Below are 21,533 nucleotides of genomic sequence, written 5' to 3' on the forward strand. Positions count from 1 at the left end.
ATTATATAGCCTGTTGGTCATCTGGTTTTGTTGTAAATTGGTTAGAATTAAGACTTTTCCATTTTCAATGTAATTAAGCAGTAGAAAGATTTTTAGACTCACAATTAACTATGAAAATTCACATTCAGCATATAGTAAAAGTTTCCTTTTACAAACTGAAAATGATAAGGCCCTTCTGATATTATCTCCAAACAGAGATGTTCAGAAAATCGGACAGGCCCTAGTACTTAGCAATCTTGCTATCACAGTAGTCTATTAGTGGATCTTCTGACCACATTCTTACGGGCCCTGCAACTAATTCAGCATTTGACTATCAGGCTGATTTGTGGAATTAACAAATTTAAATACATAACACCAGTGTTGCATTCATTGCACTGGTAACCAATTAAATGGAGATCCCATTTTTGATTGATGGCCAGCATACATAAGAAATTGTATTCAGATAATTATTGTATGCTAGCAGATGGCCTGCATTGATATGAACCTACCCATTGATTAAGATCCTCAGGGACAAATTTATTAGCATTGCCATCCCACTGCACTTATAGATTACGGACTACATGTGCAAGAGTGCTGTATTACATTGGGACAAAATTGTAGAATGAATTGCAACCATAGCTGAGGGCAGAAACAGATTTTAAACTATTTAGAAGGAGAATGAAAACATTGCTCTTTCTGCAGACTTCTCTATAATCATTTTGTGTCATAAGTTTTTAGATTTTTTTATTGTAATAACTAACTAAGGCCTAGATTCATCATTTTTCTATAAATTTCGAAGGAATAGTGGGCATGATTAGGGTAATTTTTGAGATGCATTTGGCTGCTCCTGGCGAGAGAGAAATAAGGCTCTCATGTAAGTCAACTATTTATATCACTGTAGGAGGGTGAACTAGTAAGTTGAGGTGAGGTTTTGGTGGTAGTCTAGAGTTTGATGCACTCTCTACCTAGCTGCAATCAAGCTAGGGCGAGTGTACAATGTACAAATCTCATCTTTGTGTACCTTTCCTCACTCCAAATCACAACAAATATTCACTGATGTCTATTGTGCTGTTCGTACCTCTGACTGTGCATGTAAAACTGCCCCTCAAACCCTAGACCATCACCAAAACCTCACCTTGAGTTACTAGTTCACCCTCCTACAATGGTATAAATAGTTGACTTATAGGTGTGCTGCCCCAGAGGCGCTCTCTCTCTTTCTCTCTCTCTCTCTCTCTCTCTCTCTCTCCTCTCCTATCACACAGTATAACACCAGGAAAAAAGATGTAGTTATTTCCAGCATTATAACATGTGTTATGCTAATGCACACAACATTAAACATCTTTCATTTTCATACACTCCTCCCTTTTGACTAAATTTTAAAAATTTGCATATGCATTTCTCAATGCGTTTTTTTATCGCAAGCGTTATGGCGTTATCGCGAGCGTTAGGGCTCTAACACATTTTGATTAATGATCCTGTAAGAGAATATTTTACATGTAATTTGTTGTTGTAGTGAGTTAACATGTCTATGTATGCTTGATGTACATATGTATGTTATTTGGGATGTGCATTGAACATGAAGTCTGGAATTGTGGAATATAAGATTATAAATAAATAAACAAATATGGTTATAAGAAATCTGTTCTACCACTCTTGACTACCTACATATTTTGGTTTCAAATGTGGCTAGATAGTTGAGGGACTAATGTTCAGGTATGTGATACTAGGGACATGTTTTTGTCTTATTTCATTTTGAAAACAATGAGTAAAAAAGCAAAACAAAAGATTTTTTTTTTCCATTTTTTGTTTTGTTTTCAATCTAGCAGCTAGCCCTGCACCCCTCTCCCCCCCCCCCCCCCCCCCCAACACCACACTGTCACCACAAAATCCTGTGTCTTGCATTGAGAAAAAAAAAGCTTCTCTGGGTCCTTGCCATGTTGTCCCCATCCCTCAGACTCCTCTTACTCGATCTGCAGTATGGAACGGGGGCAGAAGTGATTCCCAGTTGCTCCTGCTCCGCCAGGGCCTATTCCCGAATGGCTGAGCCAAGGCTGGCATAATTTTCAGTGTTTGCCGTACAACAGAATGGTGCCTGGTGAAACCTCTATGATCCTACACACGAACAATCTAGGCTGTCTGTGTGTCTGTCTCTTTTTCTTCAATCTCCACCATAACAGATGCTCTTCTCAATCGCCAATCAGAAAAATGTTTGAATTACTGTAGTAATTATTAAAGCACAAATGCTCAAAGAACTGAACAGGTAATAGCCCACGGTTTGCTTTATCCAATAACAGAATAAACATTTAGGGGTAAATGTTTAGAGCTCCGCACATGCCAAAGCCGGGAGATATGTGTGCCTCTCACGCTGACGCACACTGTGTGGGTTTTTACAAATGCACGAGTACCCGCGTATCTCCTGGTATGCGCACAAAAACGTTTGGGGGAGAAAAGTGTGGGGCATGGGCGGGGTCTGGGCATTCCCAGATTTTAGCATTAAAACAGCGTGTAACTGTTTACGCGTATAAGTACGTGCCAGGGTCCCTATCCGCTATGGATGGTATGTAAGCAGTATAATAAAAAAAAAACATGGCTTGTTAGCGAGGACTGAAAGATTGGGGCTAAAGGGTGAAAGGGAGTCAGGTTAATTAGGGGGGAGTCAGGAATTCAGGAGCCTTTACTCTGGGCGAACTGGGAATGGTTGGGGAAACTGGTAATTGCGTCAGTGCACGTATGCAATGAAATCCCCCCACTTACACGGTAGAGCCAGCATTTCCACGTACACGCATGCACCCATATAAAATTGTGTGTGCATGTACACACATACTGCGGATTTTATGCCATGTGCGCATATACGCACGCATGTTATAAAATGGCTATGTCCATTCATGCAAGCCAGCAGACACGCATACATATATGCCTGCTCGGCTGTTTGAAAGGTATCGTTCCAGTTTAATAATATCCATAAACAACATTAGATCACACAGTAGGATACCCATTCATAAATCTTGGATATGTTGAGTTCCTATTCCTATGAGACCAGACTTATTGTTAAAGTGATAACTAGAAATTATGATAGAAATGTAATCAGCTTTGAATTATGTAGATAGTTCATTTGACAGCAGACTTAATTGTCTGAATGAAACTCTTTTATGTCTATAGACCCGCCACACACAATTTTCCACACAACTATACAATTTCTAAAAAGATAAAAGCAAAAAATTGCTAAAATGCTATCGAACCAACTTTTTATTGAATATAACCTAACAAGAAACTATGATTTCAGTTTTTTTTAGTCTCAGACTCTGGCCCCACCATTAACAGCATTATTTTCTTATTCTAATTCAAACACACTGTGAAATAAACAATCTCACTTTAATGAAGTTTTTTTTTCTGAATAGAAATATGTAAGGAAGGCTTTGCCCCGTTACCAGATATTTTAGTTTCCAGAATTGGGAGGTGTTTCACTTTTTAGACCCTCCCAAGTGTTGGCCATTCCCCCTGTTTTTTGGGCTTGATCAGGGCACCTCTATAAACTGGGCTGAGCATGCTCAAAGTGTGCTTGGAGGTTTTCCTTGGTTGAATGTAGCTTTTGGTTGAAGTGGAAGGTTTTGTTCTTGGTGGATCCCAGTAGGGTCCCCTGCCTGCACCAGTGGGATACATAAGAACAGTAGCTCTGCTAGACGTCTCCCACACCTAGAGGCAGGAAAATATCAGCCCGGGGGGATTTTTTCAAAACAGGCTCCTGGGTTATTTGTTTGGCACCCTTGGGTGCTTTCTGTGCAGCACATGCTTCAACAACTCCCAAAAGCATGCCAAGCCGACCCTTGAGAGGTCCATCATGTGAGCTGGAGCCAAAATATCTTGAACGCAAATTTCACATTTTTCCTAAATAACTAAGAAGAGCATACTTTAGATCAGGGATGAGCAAACTGAACTGCATTTCCCATTCCATCCATTCAATTTGTTGGCACCCTGCCCCCCTCCCCAAATATGCTTAACATAGTAAATGGCAGCACAAAAAGACACAAATGGTCCAGCCAGATTGCCCAGTAAGTTTTGTTTGTTTTTTTAAATGTATTTTAGGGGAGTAGCTACTGCTCCATGCAAGTTACCTCTTTTCTTCATTTTCATCCTTTAGGTACTAGGGATCCTATGTGTGTATCCCACACCCTTTTGACCTTCATCACCGTTCTGGTCTTCACGGCTGCTTTCGGGAGAGTATTCCATGAATCCACCACTCTTTCCATTGAAAAATATTTCCTGACATTGTTCTTGAGTCTTTTCCCTTGAAGTTTCATATCGTGACCTCTAGTTCTAGATTTCTTTCCATCGGAAAAGGTTGATTCTTGTTCATCATTAATACTTTTCAGGAATTTAAAGGTCTGTAACATATACCCCTTATCTCTCCTCTCCTCCAGGGAATGCATATTCAGGTCCTTCGGTCTCATCTCATATGGCTTGTAATACAGACCCCTCACCATTTTGGTTGCCTTTTTCCGGATCGCTTCCATCCTGTCTCTATCCATCTATGCGTGCAGGTTATAAAGTAGCCCCATCCCTGGGTGGGGACTAATGCTCGTTTAAAAGTTACCATTCCTGTGAGTACCCCTTGCATCATTATATAAGGTTCGTGCTCCTGCCAGCACTTCCCCAACCTGCAGCATCCCCTCCCTTTCCCTTTCCCACCTCTTCTTGGCACTCCCACTCACCAGGAGGCTTACTGGCTCCACAGCCAGCTGTTCCTCTCAAGTGCAGCCCAGCAACCTCAGACAAAGTCTCACTAACCATGCACAGGCATTTCCTCCTGGCTCATCCCCTCCCTCTCTGTGACTGTAGCTTGCCTCCACATTTCCAGCCCTTCCTCATCTGCTATTCCAGCGCCTTCCCACTGACGGTGTGCTACACAGTCTGCTGCTTTTACAGCTATGATTCTCCAGGGCCTGCTCTGCCTGTCCACTCCAGGGTATGGAGGTCCAGAAGTGATCCATGCCGCCAGATTCCTCTGTGGTTATAAAACAGAAAATTTAGCCATGGCCAAGATTGCATGCATCCCTGCTGCAGCAGAGACTGGGGACAGTCACTGACACAAAGCTCAAGATGGAATACTGCCCTCCCACATGGAGTCAGTGCAGCCAGGGACAGTGCATGGACATTAGGCACCCTAGCCAAGAGGGGGTTACAAATACATCAACGACTTAACTTTAATAGCATATTTCTATTCTGCTCCCCAGAGTCAAAGGACCCTATCAAAACGGATTGCAAAATTGAACAAAAAACATACTTCAGTGCATTTTAAACCATTATAAAAAGGATCAAGCCACACCTGATAATTATGAAAAAGTGAAAACTTAGAGGTCCATATTTACAGGCATTTTGCCAGATAACTCACGAGTTACATGGTTAAATGTTGACTTTTGAATATTTCGCCCACTGGTCCAGCTAAACTTTAGCCAGATATCTCATCTGGCTAAAATTTAGATAGATAACTTAGGAGCACGCAGGGGGCATTTCTGAGAAGAGCTAGGATAGCGGGCTAAGTTATACATCTAATTCTGGTCATGCTGTAGAACCATCCTAAAGTTAGCTGAATAAACGTATCTTTAAGATAGCCATCTAAATTCAACAGTGCAGCTGCACTACTGAATATGCCTCCAATTAAATTTCATCTGCCATTTAGATTCCAAATCCCCTAGTGTCATAGGGTATTTCTGCTGTTCCTCACAATCTGCTGTTTTAACAACTTTAAATAATCTTGTATCACCTGCAAATTTGATCGCCTTACTTGTTGCTCCTTTTGCCAGATCGTTTATGAATATGTTGAACAGCACAAATCCCAGTACAGATCCCTGTGGCACTCCAGTTTTACCTTTTGCAATAACTGAGCATTTAGCCCTACTGTCTTTAATCCTATATAAGTTGCAAAGCCTCATGATCTAAAGTAATTATGTAATTTTCTGTTTAAGGTCATTAAGGTCACAAAATATAGTCAAGAAAATTGATTAGATATCTGAAAACTTGACTAAAGACTTCTACTAATACTAATATTTAACATTTTTTTTAGGGATAGTAGACATGTGCAGCATATGCAGATATATACAAGAGACAGGCCTTTTTCCATGAAGCTCACAATCTAGTTGAGACACACAGACAAGACAAAAATATTTTCTAGTAATCACCTAAGTATTACAGTAAGCACATTTAATGTGAGAGGGCCACAATCAAGAATATTCAGGGGTTTTGAATTTAAAAGCAGTCTCATTGAGTGGGTTTGTAAGTGGGACTTAATACAACCAGAGATGGCACAAGATGCACCAAGTCAGGAAGGACATTCTAGATAAAAAGCACAGAGTCTTAGCAATGGAGGAGAAGGACAAATAGCAGCAACAAAAAGAGGTTGAGAGGTGGGACATAATGGGAGATAGGAGAGATAGCATGGAGCAGTAAAGTAAATGTATATGTGCATTAGAAGTAGTTTGAACTGAATGTGGAAGTAGATGGAGAGCTAATGTAAACTGTGAAAAGAAGAATAGAATGATCATAACAATGATGGAGGAAGGTAAGGCATGCAGCTGAATTTTGAATAGACTGCAATGATAGCTGAGGTTGCAGTTGTATAGATGGGAGGTGATGAGAGAGTAGATAAGGGTTTTGGAAGTGCATTTAGAAAGGAAAGGGCAGATTATAGAGATATTATACAGAAAGAAAGGACACATTTATAGACTTTTTTTTGTGTGCACAGAAATGAAAAGAGAAGAGTCAAAGGCTGTGAGCCAAGGGACAGGGAAGATGATGGAGGTATCCACTAAGAGAGAAAAATATGGAAGGAAGGAAGTGATTTAGGCAGGAAATATAAATACTTCAGTCTTGGCCAAGGTCACAGTGGGACATTCAGGCAACTGTGTCAGATAAACAAATTGAGATCTGAGACTGGATTTTGGGTGAAAATTCCAGCACTGATAGACAGATCTGGGAATCACTGGAATAAAGATTGTATTGAAAGCTGTGAGAAAAGATCCAGTACCAAAGGAGCAAGCATAAAAAGAAAAGAAAAGAGGAAAGAATGCAGAAACATACTGACCTATAACAATATTCAGAGGGACAGCCCCTCAACCTCAAATGGATACTCACCAACAAACACAAATTGTACAACAAAGACACCAACTCAGGAACCAGATCCTGCCAGAAACCCAGATGGCAACTCTGTCCACATATTAACTCAGACAACACCATCACAGGACCCAACAACATCAACTACAACATCTGGGGCTCATTCACCTGTTCTTCTTCCAACGTAATAAATGCCATCACCTGCCAACAAGGTCCCTCTGCTGTTTAGATAGGACAGACAGGTCAATCTATAAGGAAAATAATTTATTTATTTATTTATTTAGAAACTTTTATATACCGGTATTAGTGGGGACATCATACCGGTTCACATAACAACTGAAAGATTGGAAAATACATTTCAACAAGGGGGATGTAACTGGGAGAGGGTAGAATAATAAATAATAAATAATAAATGGACATAAATCTGACATTAGAAATGGCAACATTCAGAAACTAGTAGGAGAACATTTCAACCTTCCAGGACATTCTCTGTTTGACCCTAAGGTTGCCATACTCCTACAGAGAAACTTCAAAGAAGCACTCCAGCATGAAACTGCTGATTTGGAACTCATTAAAAAATTTAACATCATCACTCTAGGTCTGAACAGAGACAATGACTTCATCACTCACTACAACTATCTATGAACTTAACTGCTAGCAGATCATTCTGTCTTTTCACATTTACCTCAGTTGTTAGTAGGCTATACTATAATGCTAGTATTAACACTTTCTCCACCCCATGCCCTGCCTAATCCAATGCCTTCTCTCTGTTCTGTATATATTTTACCCATCTCTTGTACATCACTTCATGCATCTGATGAAGTGAACTCTGTCCTCAAAAACTCATGCTTTAATAAATTGATTAGTCTATAAGGTGCCATTCGACTCCTTACCAAGAGATACTCTAAAAGTGCGATGGAAGAGAAAGAAGAGAGTTGATAGACTGGAGTCTCTGAATCCAGATAAGAAGAACGTATCAAGGAAGAGCCTGTGATTAATAGTGTGACGAGCAGTTGTAGATTAAGGAGGATGAGGATTGGGTAGTGACTTATGGCCTTAGCCATGAAGAATTTACTAGAATCCCTGGCAAGGGCCATGTCAGCGAAACAGAGAGGCAGAAAGTGGGATTGGAGTAGACTGAAAATGTCTTTGGATCCAAGAAAATCAAGGCAATGGAGAGGTAAAAGCATGTTAAAGTAGCTTTGATGCAAATGACAGAAAAGAAATAGGATGATAGTTAGTAGGGCAGGAAGTTTCCAGTGTTGACCTTTTGAGGATTGGTGTGATGAAAGCCTGTTTGAAAATAAAAGAAGCATTTGTAGGAGAAAGTTAAAGATTAAGGATATGAAGTGGGAGAAAAAGCTAAGAAGTTAAAATGCACGATGTTTAATACTAACGTAGAAGACTATGCAAAAAATACTATTATAAGATTGCTAGCTGTGCCATCACTGCTAGAGTTTTAACTGCCACTCCATGAAGCTGTCATTAGCCTTCTTGGAAGTCTGATGCAGTTGTACACTGCTGTTTACAGTTCAAACTGTTACTCCATGCAGATTAACCCAGTGCTATTAAGGCTGTAACCATGGCCACTCTCTGCAGGTTACCCCAGTCTTCTTGGAAGCCTGATGTAGTTGTACTGCCACTCTCTGCCCATTAACTTGTGTTTTCCCCTCTTTGGCAGGCCTCGTGCCAACAATGGGGTCAAAACTGTCAACTATAGCAAATCCACCAAACCATCTTTCAACAATGTACTTTTATTAATAAGCCCACGACATGGAACTAAATTCCCTGCTCTGCTATTTTGTGGGAAGAGATGAGGAGGATTATAAAGTCATGCATTTTACTTGGCAGTATACATTGAAGTAAGAATTTACTAAATACAAAAATAACTCTGTACAGATTTTGGGATGGAAATCTGGATTGACGTTTATCCTTATGTAGCATTTTATAAATAAATCCAAAAATAATGAAAATAAGTAGCATATCAGTTTACTAGCCTGTAGTTCACTGCTTTTTATTTTCACAAAGATCTTAGGCATTAGGCAGGGACAGAATTACATGTCTTCTGATAATTTCATTTTCAGTCTACCAAAAGAAATATTTAAAGCTTATTCATTGCATGTTTGTGTTCAAAATAATTCAGATGAATTCCATGAAAATGAAAGATGAAAAGCCCTGTTTTCAGAAGGATTTTGCTGTAGGCACTGAATGGGAGGGAGGAAGAGAAATACCATGTAAAAATAATATTTCATACCAATTGTATCCAAGCTTCTCAAAGGAGTACAATTAGAAATTGTTTACACCTTCTACACTTCTCCTTCCTCTCTATCTCTCTTGCATCTTTTCTCCTCATCTCTACCCTAACATTATCTCCCCTTTGATCCTCCATTCTCATCCCACCGTTCACTGAATTTTTCTCTCCTCTGCCACCATACTTCCCTTGACAAATTTTTCCCCGCCACCTTCCTACTGTTAACCACAATTCACCAAGCAAACTTTTTGTTGAGCTTGGAGGTGGACCCTTGTTCTGGAGCAGTGTAGGATGGCTCCCTGGTCAGACCCAGGAAGCACCTGCCACCAGGAGGTGGAGCACAGGAGGAGACAGAGGCTAGCTGGAGCTTCACCACTGGAAGCCCGTGGTCCCCCCAGGTGAAGCCCTTGGGGACCCGAGCTGCTTGGATTTAGGTGGGTCTCTCAGGGTCTCCCAGAAAGGAACTTCAGAGGTGTGCCCACCAGGATGAAGGGTGCGTGGTCGATGTCTGGACTGGAGGCCTGAGGGATCAAGGAAGGCCAGTACAGAGTCTGTGATGACAAGGCTAGGAGCAGGGCCAAAATCCAGGAGGCGTGGTCAGTAGTAGCAGAAGTCAAGTTCTAAAGATCAGTCCGAGAGTAGTCAGCCAAAGCAGAGGTCAGGTTCCAGAGATTAGACGTGGTCAAGGAGGCAGGCAGAGGTCAGTATCCGGGCAGCGATCAGCGTGATTAACTGCAGGCAGAGGTCAGTACCAGAGAGACAATCCAAGAAGTACTACCTGGGGGAACGCAGGAACAGACAGACGCTGGAACAGGAGGATGCTGGAACAGAAGGATGCTGGAACAGAAGGACGCTGGAAAAAGACTGGAACAGGCGATGAGACACGGAGGCAAACTAGTACACACACAGTGTCGACCAGATTGCCAAGGCAAGGAATTCCTCTTGTACTGCATTCAATCAGGGCACACCGCGGAGCTTGGACCCGCCCCTGGCCCTATAAGGGACCGGGCGGTCCATGTGCGCACGCCTAGGGGCATAGCCGACACCACGGAGGACGCCGAGCCCCGCCGTGAGACCTGGCACTCTGAGGAAGGCCTGCGACCGCTGCCACAGGACGCCGAGGCCTGGAGGAGCTCGCAGCTGCTGCTGGAGAGGCTGACCTGGGACCTGCAGAGGAGTTGGTGAGCAGGCCCGTGCATGGGCCGAGCGCGGACAGGGCGTGCAACACGTTTCACCATAGTGCCCTTATTCTATTACCCTTCAACCCAAACTACAAATTTCCTATCTCACCACCACTTCCAACAAACCTACATAATGCACACTCCACACAGAGTACAACATGCTATGTTATACATAAAACTATGTAGGGTATACATATACACTATCATACTACATATATACTATATACAATATATTTACTATGTATACTATATATAATGCATACACATTCTATATACAGTAAATAAATGATACAACTAGTAGTAGCAGCAAGGACAACCAGATTGTATGCTGTTTTATATGTTATATTTTATTGCTTTATTATTTATGCGATATATTTTGATTTATGCATTCACATGATGTAAACCACCTTGTATTAAACTTGTTTCAAGGAAGGCAATATAAATATAATATAATATGTATTAAATATAACATAACATAACATAATATAACATAAATAGCGAATTCTAATGACATATACATTTTAAAATATGTGCATTTTTTAAAAATTATTTTAGCTTTTCTTTTTTAAGGAAGAACAAAATTAATGTCTCTCTGCTGCTTCTGTTTCTACTCTATTTACTGCCAGTACCCAAATTCATTTTGAGGGAGACTCCTTTTTCCATTGACATGGCTGATCCTGTGATCTCACTGCCTTGTCCTTCAGTTGGATTCAACCCTTGCTGCATCCATCAGAATTTAGCACTAGTCACTCCCTTGTAAGCAATCTCAGCAGAGAGGACCATGATTATGAGTCATTGAAGAGAAGTGAGGGTAAAGCTGGAGATAAATCAATCAATCAGCTTTAGTTTGTCATATGCCTTTTCAATAAAAGCTGAAAATGAAATACAACAATAAGAAAAAAAATATATACAATGCGGCAAGTAAAATGTAGCATAAAACCAAAGCAAAACTTATTCAATACATGCAATATGGCTGGTGGGCCTTGTGAAATCAGTTGTCGCTGCCCTGGAACTATCCACATATGGGAAACTTGGGATTTCCCATATGTGGAAATCCCAAGTTTCCCACCGGGGATAGTTTACCCTTCTTTACTAACATATCGAAAGCTGGTTGAGACAAGTTTCATTTTTTCATTGACTAGTATGACTACCCAAATAACTGCATGTTTTCTTTCTAGTACTGTAAGGAACATTTAATGACATTTTCAGCTACATCCTCAGGAATTTCTACATTACCTGCATATCCATGGTTAGATACATACAATTATACAGTCTAACATACCAGCTATGCCCTCAGAACCCTTTCAGCCATTATTAGGTATATATCAGGAGTATAAACAATCCCTGGCAGGGTTGCACAAATATTTACATTCCATACACTGATACACTGTGTTGGTCTGCCTAGCTACAACTTGAAACCTAGATCTCGGGACTGACTTGGAAGGGGATGATCTTTATGATAGTATAAAAGGGTTGAATTGCAATATTCCATCTGTTTTCTTCAGGGAGCAACATCTGAGAATATTGCCCAGGGTTGTGATTTCCCCATTACGGCTTTTAGGATGAAGCGTATTGAAAGCCCAAAGTGCCAAAGATGTCCTGAGCTCAGGGCCACACTCGTGCACGGACTGTGGAAGTGTACCCCAATCCAACAATTTTGGACCTCAATTAGGCAGTCCTTCCAGGATAAGCTCCATCTTCCAATCCCAGATGGGGCAGACATGTGTATTTTGGAGGTTGTCCCAGAGGAAATACCTGGTACTGACAGTGAATTGTGTTTTGTAATTAAAGGACTCTGTGTTACGCGAAGGTGCATTCTAATGAGATGGGTTGACGGAGATGCGCCCATGATTCCAATATGGCAGGCTGAAATGATAGGCTTGCTCTCTATGGATTACAAGACATGGAGCTTGGAGACTGGGGGCTGGTAAAGGGATTAAAAGACTTCCTAGTATATGGAGCCCATTTATTGCTCAACTTAAACCAACTTTGCGTGCTCAGTTTTCCGCGTTTGATCGAACCAAGCTGACACTAGAATAACCTGGTTGAACTGATTTGCCATGTTTGAGATGGTTTGTTTGCTGGGAGAATAAGTTTAGCCCAAGCCTTGAGAAGGATCATGTGTGGGTAAGAGGAGGGGAGGGGAGTTAGGGGGAGGGATAGGGCAGGGCCAACATGGTTTTGAAATGCTTTTGTATTGCTGACATGTTATCTTACTTTTTCTCTGGTAAAAACTGGCTGTATTGCAATTATATTTTGTTGTTGTTGCCTTTGTTGTTTATGGAAAAAATTCAATAAAAACATTATACAAAAAAAATAAACAAAGCAAAATAGATAATGATAAAACAATGACAAGTATAAATAAATACAATAATAAATTACTTAAAGTTAAAAAAGTACATATAAACAAAACAGTAATAGTTTGAATAAAATAGATTAAGCAAACTGAGTCATATATATACTGAAATTAACCAGAAGATATCAAGTAGCATCTGCAGTATTGTAGCATGAAGGGAAAATTGGCAAACTAGTTGAGCCTTAAAGTTTTTATCTACTTTCGTATTCTCTCTTTTTCTGCCTTACATGGAGATCGACTTACTCTCTCAGCCTTAGAGGTGGTCCCTCCAGTTCAGGGTGGAGAGACATTGGCAGGGCACTGTGAGGAAGCAGGTCTGCTTTGTGAACAAATGGATGACTTGAGGTTTTCAAAGCTCTCAATCCATTAAATTAATAAAAAAGTGGTTAAAAAAATCAATAGATAAAGAAAATAAATAATTGAATCAAAAATTTTGCAAGACCACAATTTTTATGCTGGCTTTAAAATGTTGATAAATAATTGTTTTTTTTCTTGAAAGCCATAATTTGTTTAGCACAATCTGCCAGCAATGTCTTTAAGGAGTCTTCATGTCAGCTGCTCACTAAATCAATTATTTGATGGATAGCAGCCAAACGTCCATACAGCATGCCTGTCAGCTGGCAGCTTATTTCCAATGCCACCCAAAAACCTCCTAGAAATATTGTAACACAGCACATCTCTAAATAAAACTCTCTAACATCTGTTTGGATGTTCAAAATTGGAAACATACACATTTCTCAAATGCACTTGAAATGTTATTTAAACAACTTCATACCAGAAAAAAAAGTTCCCTTGCAAAATTCTAAATAATTATAATACTATTTACTGTCAAATGTTTTTATACTTGAGCAAAGAGAAACAACAATGGAGACTATTATTGGCATGGCATCCATCTAGACATACCATCTCGTTCTCAGAGACCAGGCCTTATTATCAAAGAGAATATTACCAACTAGCTCCAGGTTTTCCAGGACAGGCTGATCCAGTCCTGGTTTTATCCCAATAATTGGCCTGTTTTCTCAGGGATATCAAATCCCTACAGGCAGTAGGGTAAAATCAGGACTGCTTTAAGCTGTTCTGAAATATTGGCATCAACTGAATAACCTAATTGCTGAAAGTCCAATTCTAATCTAAATATTCAGTTGCATGCCTGCCTGCTAGCTAGAGTGTTTTGTGTGACTCCATACTGGAGAAATCTCTTTTCATTTGGTCAGCTTAGCCATTAAGTTTTGGATTTGGTTGGATTGCCACCTTCATTGAAAACAATAAAGGGGATTCTTGCACTGATGCGTTTTGAAGGCTGGGTGTCCTGTTTTACCATTTTGACTGGTAGTGGCATGTTTATGTAAAAAAATTGAGAAATTTAAATATATAAGCTTAATGTAGACAAGTGTAAAGTGATGTACATACGGTTAAAAAAATAATTCCTAACTAAATACGCAATGCTGGGTTCTGTATTAGGAGTCACCACCTTGGAAAATAGTCTTTGGAGTCATTATGGACAATACTTTGAAATCGTCAGTTCACTGTGCAGCTGCAGGCAAAAAGAGAATGAAAGGAATGATTTGAAAAGGAATGGAAAGTAAAACAGAGAATTTCATAATACCTCTTTATCAATCTTTGGTGTCAGGAGCGATTCTATAATGAGGCAGGGCGAGGCAGCCACTTCAGGCGGCAAGATTTTGAGGTGGCAAAATTGCCCCCTGAAACCTTCCTGTCACAGCCACCTCACCCTTCAGTCAGCAAACAACTCTGCACTGCAGGCAGGAAAACCTGCAGTGCTGGCAGCATGGAGACAAAGAGAAGAGAGGCTATGGGCTGTCAGCATCCCAAAAAAAAAAAGATAAGAGACACGCATGCCACCTCCAGAACCCAGGCCAGTGGCACCCAAAGAAAGGGAAAGTAGACTGCGGCCCACTGCTGGATCCCAGGCCGTCGACAGAGGGGGGGGGGGGAAAAAGAGGCAGTGGGCCACCTCCAGCGGCCAATGAATTAAAAGCGCAGTCACAGCCAAGGGAAAAAAAAAGAAAGGCCGCTGCTGGAGTCAGTGGCAGCCGACAAACAAGAAAGTGGCCACGTGCCGCCACCACTGCCAGAGCCCAGGTTGGCGGTGGCGGAGAAAGGAAAAAAGAAGCCGTTTGTCATCGGTGGTGGCCAAAAATGAAAAGAAAAGAGACCATGGGCTGCCGCCGGATCCCAAGCTGGTGGTGGCTGAAGAACAAAAAAAGGAACAATTTGTGTGTGTGTGCATGGCAGCTAGCTTGAGGGGGCGGGGATGCAGCTTGTGAGTGTGTATGAGAGGGTGTGTGTGTGCATATGAGAAGATGGTGGTGTATATGTGTGTGTATGTATATGTGAAAGTGTGGGTGGGTATGTGTATGAGTGGGAGGGTTGGTGTGGGTGGATGTCTTTTTGAGAGGGGGTGTGTGTCTGTTTGAGAGTGTGTATGGAGTGAATGTGTGTATGAGTGGGTTTGTGTATGTATGAAAGGGGTATGTGAATGAAAAGGAGGGTGGGTGTAATGGGTCTCTGCATGAGAGGATGTGTGTCTCTATGAGTGTGTGTGTGCATGAGAGGGTGAGTGTGTGTGCGTATATATATATATATATATCAACCTAATAAATGAAGCTTGACTGACGTGCCGCAAATGCGCAGTAGAGAGCAGCTCTACTGCGCATGTGCGGGCAAGCACGTCGGTCTCAGCGAGCGTCAGCTGAATATATCAATATGGCGGTGTCGAGCGGCAGCGGCGGTGACGAGGAGCAGCAGCAGCAGTGGCGGCAGTGGCGGCATCAGCGTCGAGCGGTAGCGGTGGCATCGAGCAGCAGCAGTGGCGGCGGCGAGCGGCAGCAGCGGCAGCCAGTAGTGAGGGAGGAGAGAGTGAGAGGGAGGGAGGAGAGAGTGAGAGGGAGGGAATGAGTGAGAGGGAGGGAGGAGAGAGTGAGAGGGAGGGGAGGAGAGTGAGAGGGAGGGACTGAGTGAGAGGGAGGGAGGAGAGAGTGGGAGGGAGGAGAGAGTGAGAGGGAGGGACTGAGTGAGAGGGAGGGAGGGAGAGGGGAGGGAGGGAGAGAGTGAGGAGAGAGTGTGTGGGAGGGAGGGAGGAGTGGGTGAGTGTGTGGGAGGGAGGTAGGGGGTGGGAGAGGTGGGGAAGAGTGAGGGGAGACAGAGAATGAGGGAGAATGAGGGGGAGGTGAGAGACAGAGGAATGTGAGTAAGTAGAAGGGTAAGAAGTTGTGGAGCAGAGAAAAAGGGAGTGGAGGAGGGCTGAGGGAGAGGGGATGGGATTGAGAGAGGGTGGGGAGTGACTGAGGGAAGGGGAGGGAGGTGAGAGAGAGGGGAAGGAGGCAGTGGGAGACAGAGGGTGAGTTAGACTGAGTGAAGGGAAGGGGGTGAGTGAACGAGGGGAAGGGGGAGTGAGGGAGAAAAAGTGTAGAAGGGTGCTGTGTTCGAAAATGGACTGAAAAAAAAATTTAATGTAGCCCGTTTTAACGGGCTTAATGGCTTGTATATATATATATATATATATATATATATGAGTGGATGAGGGTATGTGTATGTATGAGTGGGTGGGTGTTTGTATTTGTGTAGGGGTTGTATATATGTGAGGATGAGTGGGTAAGGGGATGTATATGTATGGCTGAGTGGGTAAGAGTGTGTGTGTGTGATTGCATATGAGTGGGTGGTGTGTGTGGGTATGAGAGAGGGGTGGGTGGATGTGTGTGTATATGAGAGGGTGTGTGTGTCATGTGAGTATGGAAGAGGGAGAGAAGTAAATGAGTGTATATGTGTGTATGCCTGTATGGGTGTGTGTGTGTGTGCATGAGAGGGTGAGTGTGTGTATGTGTATATATATATATAAGTGAGGGTGGATGAGGGTATGTGTATGTATGGGTGGGTGTTTGTATTTGTGTAGGGGGTTGTATATAGTGAGGATGAGTGGGTAAGGGGGAGTATATGTATGGCTGTGTGGGTAAGAGTGAGTGTGTGTGTGATTGTATATGAGTGGGTGGTGTGTGTGTGTGGGTATGAGAGAGGGGTGGGTGTATGTGTGTGTATATGAGAGAGTGTGTGTGTCAAGTGAGTATGGAAGAGGGAGAGAAGTAAATGAGTGTATATATGTGTATGCCTGTATGGGTGTGTGTGGAAAAGTAAGAGAGGGGGGAGGGGGGAGGGGGGTGCGGGGCACCATCTCATCCCTTGCCTCAGGCAGCAGATTGCCTTGAGCCGCCCCTGTATGGTGCGATCAGATCTTGAGCATTGTGTGTAAATCTGGTCAACCCTACAGTACCTGAATGAAATCCACTTTGAAGTGCCAAAAGGCAGAATATTTATTTATTTATTTTATTTATTTATTTAAGATTTTTATATACCGGCATTAGTGAGCAAACATCATGCCGGTTTACATTGCAACTGAAAGATTGAAAAATACAATGAACAGGGGAGGGGGAGGGGAGTATAAATAATTACAGAGATACAATAGAACAGAAAGTGTAAAAACAGCAGAGATAAACATTAAACATTAAATATAAATACAATAAATAAAAAAAAAAAGACAAAGTGGAACTAGAAAAGGTAACAACATTGATAAAGGATGGAACTGTTCCCTCATGTAAAAAGGTTAAACTCTCCTTTTTCCTTCACTGCTCCACCTCCCCCCTCCCTGTTATTTGTAATTTCCTCTTCCTCCTTTACAATGTTGATTGTGAACCGGCATGATATGTCCTATGAATGTCGGTATATTTTAAAAGCATTTAAATAAATAAATAAATAAATAAACAGGTTAGGGATCTTCACTTTAGAGAAGAGGTGACTTTGAGAGAGATATTATAGAGGTTCATAAAATAATGAGTGGGGTGGGAACATGTACATTGAGGACTGTTATTTACCCTTTCAAATAGCACTAAGACTAGGAGACACTGTAGAAACTAACAGGTAGCAGATTTACAACAAAATCTGAGAACCCTTTTTTTTTCTCTAAACACACAATCAAGGTGTGGGGAATTTGTTGCTGCAGGTCATGGTCAAGGCATCTAGCATAACTGGATTTAAAAGGAGTTGGAAACATTACTGGAGGGAAGTGCATAAACTATTATTAGCCAGGTAGATTTTGGAAAGCCACTACTTATCCATAGGAAACGGATCTATTCTTTGGGATCTGCCAGGTACGTCCTAGAGATGCGACCTGGCCACTCTTGGAAACAGGATTGATAGACCTTTGGTCTGACTCAGCATGTCATATCTTATATTCTTATATGCTTAAATATAAGAAATATAAAGTCTGTGCTTAGCTTTCTCTCACTGTGATCCTAAAGATAAGTAGTTTATTACTTTTTTCACTGTTTATTAATGTTTCTATTATTTTGACAAAAATAAAATTGAAAATAAAACTTTAAATAATCACCTACAAATCATCCTTCCGAATATAAATTAAATGATTCCTTGAAATGTGATAATTAACCAATGCAATTTCAAATACTCTTTTGTTAATTAACATTATTGTTCAAACAGCCCAGTGGATGATTGTGCAGTAATTAATTTCCCGGCTGGTTCAAAGCTGTTCTGAATGCCAAATGGCCACTGATCTACGTAATATAATCTTTGATGGATGTGCTTTTATTTTATTGTGTGCTTACTGAAGGGTGAAAAAAAAATCAGTCCCCAAGTGCTGTATTCTTAAGCCACCTGAAATATCAGCAGAACCCCTGTGGTTATGTCAGTCCCAGGCTGAAAGATCTTTAAAGCAAGGGTTCACATTGGAGCTATTGGCCTGTCAGTACTGTGAGGTCCCCGTGAGATCCTGTTAAAAAGTATGCTAACAAATTAATGGTCGGAAAGGTTAAGTGACAGTTTGGCAAACATGTGTCAGGGTAGGGAGGCACATGCCAGGAGAGTGCCCTCCTGACACTTGGTCTGTGGGGGGTGATGGAGGGGGTGGGGTGCAGCTTCGGATTGCAGTCTTTGGGGGCCAGTTTAGGTAATGTGAAGACAAACAGCTTCACATATGCGGGAGGCTAAAATCTATAGGGAGAAAAGCAGCTAATAAAACTTCTGTGGCAAATCAGTTAAATGTTCCTTTTATAGTTAGCTCCAGATATTGTTACAAGAATAAACCAATTCAGTGTTTAGCCAGCTCGTTATGCTACTTGAATTACCAAAGGCAAATTGTTATTTTTGTGAGGAAAAAATTTTTCTGTTTAAAGCATCAAGCTTCCTTTTAAGTCTGATGCACGTCTTACCCACAGTTTCGCCTCCCCTTAAAAACTCCTGGGATGATCCAACAATGTATGGCCCGGTGTGGTGCTGATTATTATCCAAATCTCTCATTGCTGCTACAACAATGAGCTCAGTTATGCCAAATTCCTGAGCCACTTAAATGGATGAATATTTAGAGATAATCACCTTGGTGCATTTTTGGTTCAAACTGTAAATATAAAAAGATATTTGCAATGACCTTCTTTGCCTAGTTTTTTGGTCTACATAGCTCCTCCCACCAGTTCAAATAGAGTACACACCAATGCATACAAATATTTGATCTGTTTTATTCTCCCATTGGCTAGGCAGATACATGTACATATAGTGCTATGCCACTTGTTGGGTTTTGAGTTTTGTGCTGATATTTGAATCTGCACCGCCTCTTGTGTGTTAAAGAGTTTTCCATGCATCACCAAAGGTCTCTGAGGTTTGCACAGTCTAATAACTACCCTGGAAGAGGCATGATTGTACCCCTTTATATCTGAAGGGTCTGAGTGCATTGCAGTTTTGTTTTATTGCAGACACAAGCTATTTGCACTCTGAGAACAGAGCTACACTGGCCTGATTCACACTTAACCATTTTCTGTGTATAATGTTCCATAGGTCTGGAAATGATGAAAATTAGCCAGCTTAGTTGGTTTATTTGAGTATCCAACCACATGAAGCAGCAGAAAGGTCTGATGCACAAAAATTTAAGGATCTGGAAAAATCTTTTGGACAAGGCATTAACATCTGGAAGGTAAAAAAAAAAATTATCTGAAAAGTATTGTGCAATGGAAAACATGGGGAGAAAGAGCTTTTTCCCCGTTCTTGAATGTAGTTCTTCACTTTAAAATGAGGTGCTGTAAAATGCAGTACATGAAATGTATCTGAAAATGATCATAGCTAATATTCAGATGTTAAATGGTACACAGTTCTTTGTTTTCTTGAAAAAGCAGAGTAATAACTTCTTACCACTAGGCAAGTGGAGTCCGATATTCAGCACTACTTAGCTGGATAAGTACAGACTTATGTTTAAAAATGTCCTAAAGAGTGTAGATCTATTAAGCACAGCCTTTGAAATTTGGAGAGAAACCAGGAGTAAGGATTCCATGAAAAAAGCTTTCCATTATACTGGGATTTTCTATTTCTGTCTGGTATGAGCAGAAGATAACAGAACTGCACAGCTTTAATTACCTGCTCCACGGCTAAAAGTTTTCTGAAAGTGGAGAAAACTGTGCCAGACTGGATAAAGAGCTACAGCACTTTTAAATCTAATCCTTGTCCTCTCTTCCCTCCCCTCCCCCTTCCTTTCTTCTCCTCTCTGCACTTCTTTTCCTCTATATCTTCCCTTCTCTCCTCCCCTTCATTCACTTCTCTCATCCTTAGTCCTTTTCATCTTCACTTCCCCCCCCACCTCTTTCTCTCCCTCTCCATTTTCTCACTTCTCCTTTCCCTACTACCCGTCTTTTTTCTCCTGCCAACACGCGATCCCTCAGCACAGCTAAATGATCGCTGTGCTGGTTGCCTTTAGCCCTGTCCCACCCCCCAGACTGCCCCTTTCGCTAACCCTGGGACTTACACGTGTCCCGGGGGTTTATGCGCGTGGCCGGGCCCTTTGAAAATTGTCCCGGCGCACATAAGGCTCGGCCACACATGTAAACCCCCGGGTTTTACGTGTGTGATTTAAAATCCGGCCCTCTGGGTTTGCAGTCCTTTGTTCAGATCTTTACTGATAGTTAAAAAGGAATTATTCATTGATTTAACTTAATATTCTAACCCAGAACTTTAATATGAAAGTGGTAAATGTACAATAGACGTTTCTAGTCCACTCAGAGTTTGTTGATGTTGCCACATAAGGAATACATATATCAGAGAAACAGAAGATGTATTCATTTGAATATACTACCAAAGTTATGAAAGGTTCCCTGCCCTTGTTGATTCAGTGCCTATGGAAAAAACTCTTTGATAAATTTGATCCACATATGAACACCCAATCCAACATGTATATCAGCTTTATTGGACAGAATAGTGAGGGATCATAAGAACATAAGAACATACCATACTGGGTCAGACCAAGGGTCCATCAAGCCCAGCATCCTGTTTCCAACAGTGGCCAATCCAGGCCATAAGAACCTGGCAATTAGCCAAAAACTAAGTCTATTCCATGTTACCGTTGCTAGCAATAGCAGTGGTTATTATCTAAGTCAACTTAATTAATAGTTCTCGTCCAAGAACTTATCCAATCCTTTTTTAAACACAGCTATACTAACTGCACTAACCACATCCTCTGGCAACAAATTCCAGAGTTTAATTGTGCGTTGAGTGAAAAAGAACTTTCTCCGATTAGTTTCAAATGTGCCACATGCTAACTTCATGGAGTGCCCCCTAGTCTTTCTATTATCATTCTATTATCATTCTGGCTGTC

Source organism: Rhinatrema bivittatum, chromosome 6 (genome assembly GCF_901001135.1).
Source record: "Rhinatrema bivittatum chromosome 6, aRhiBiv1.1, whole genome shotgun sequence".
In the NCBI taxonomy this organism is placed as follows: domain Eukaryota; kingdom Metazoa; phylum Chordata; class Amphibia; order Gymnophiona; family Rhinatrematidae; genus Rhinatrema; species Rhinatrema bivittatum.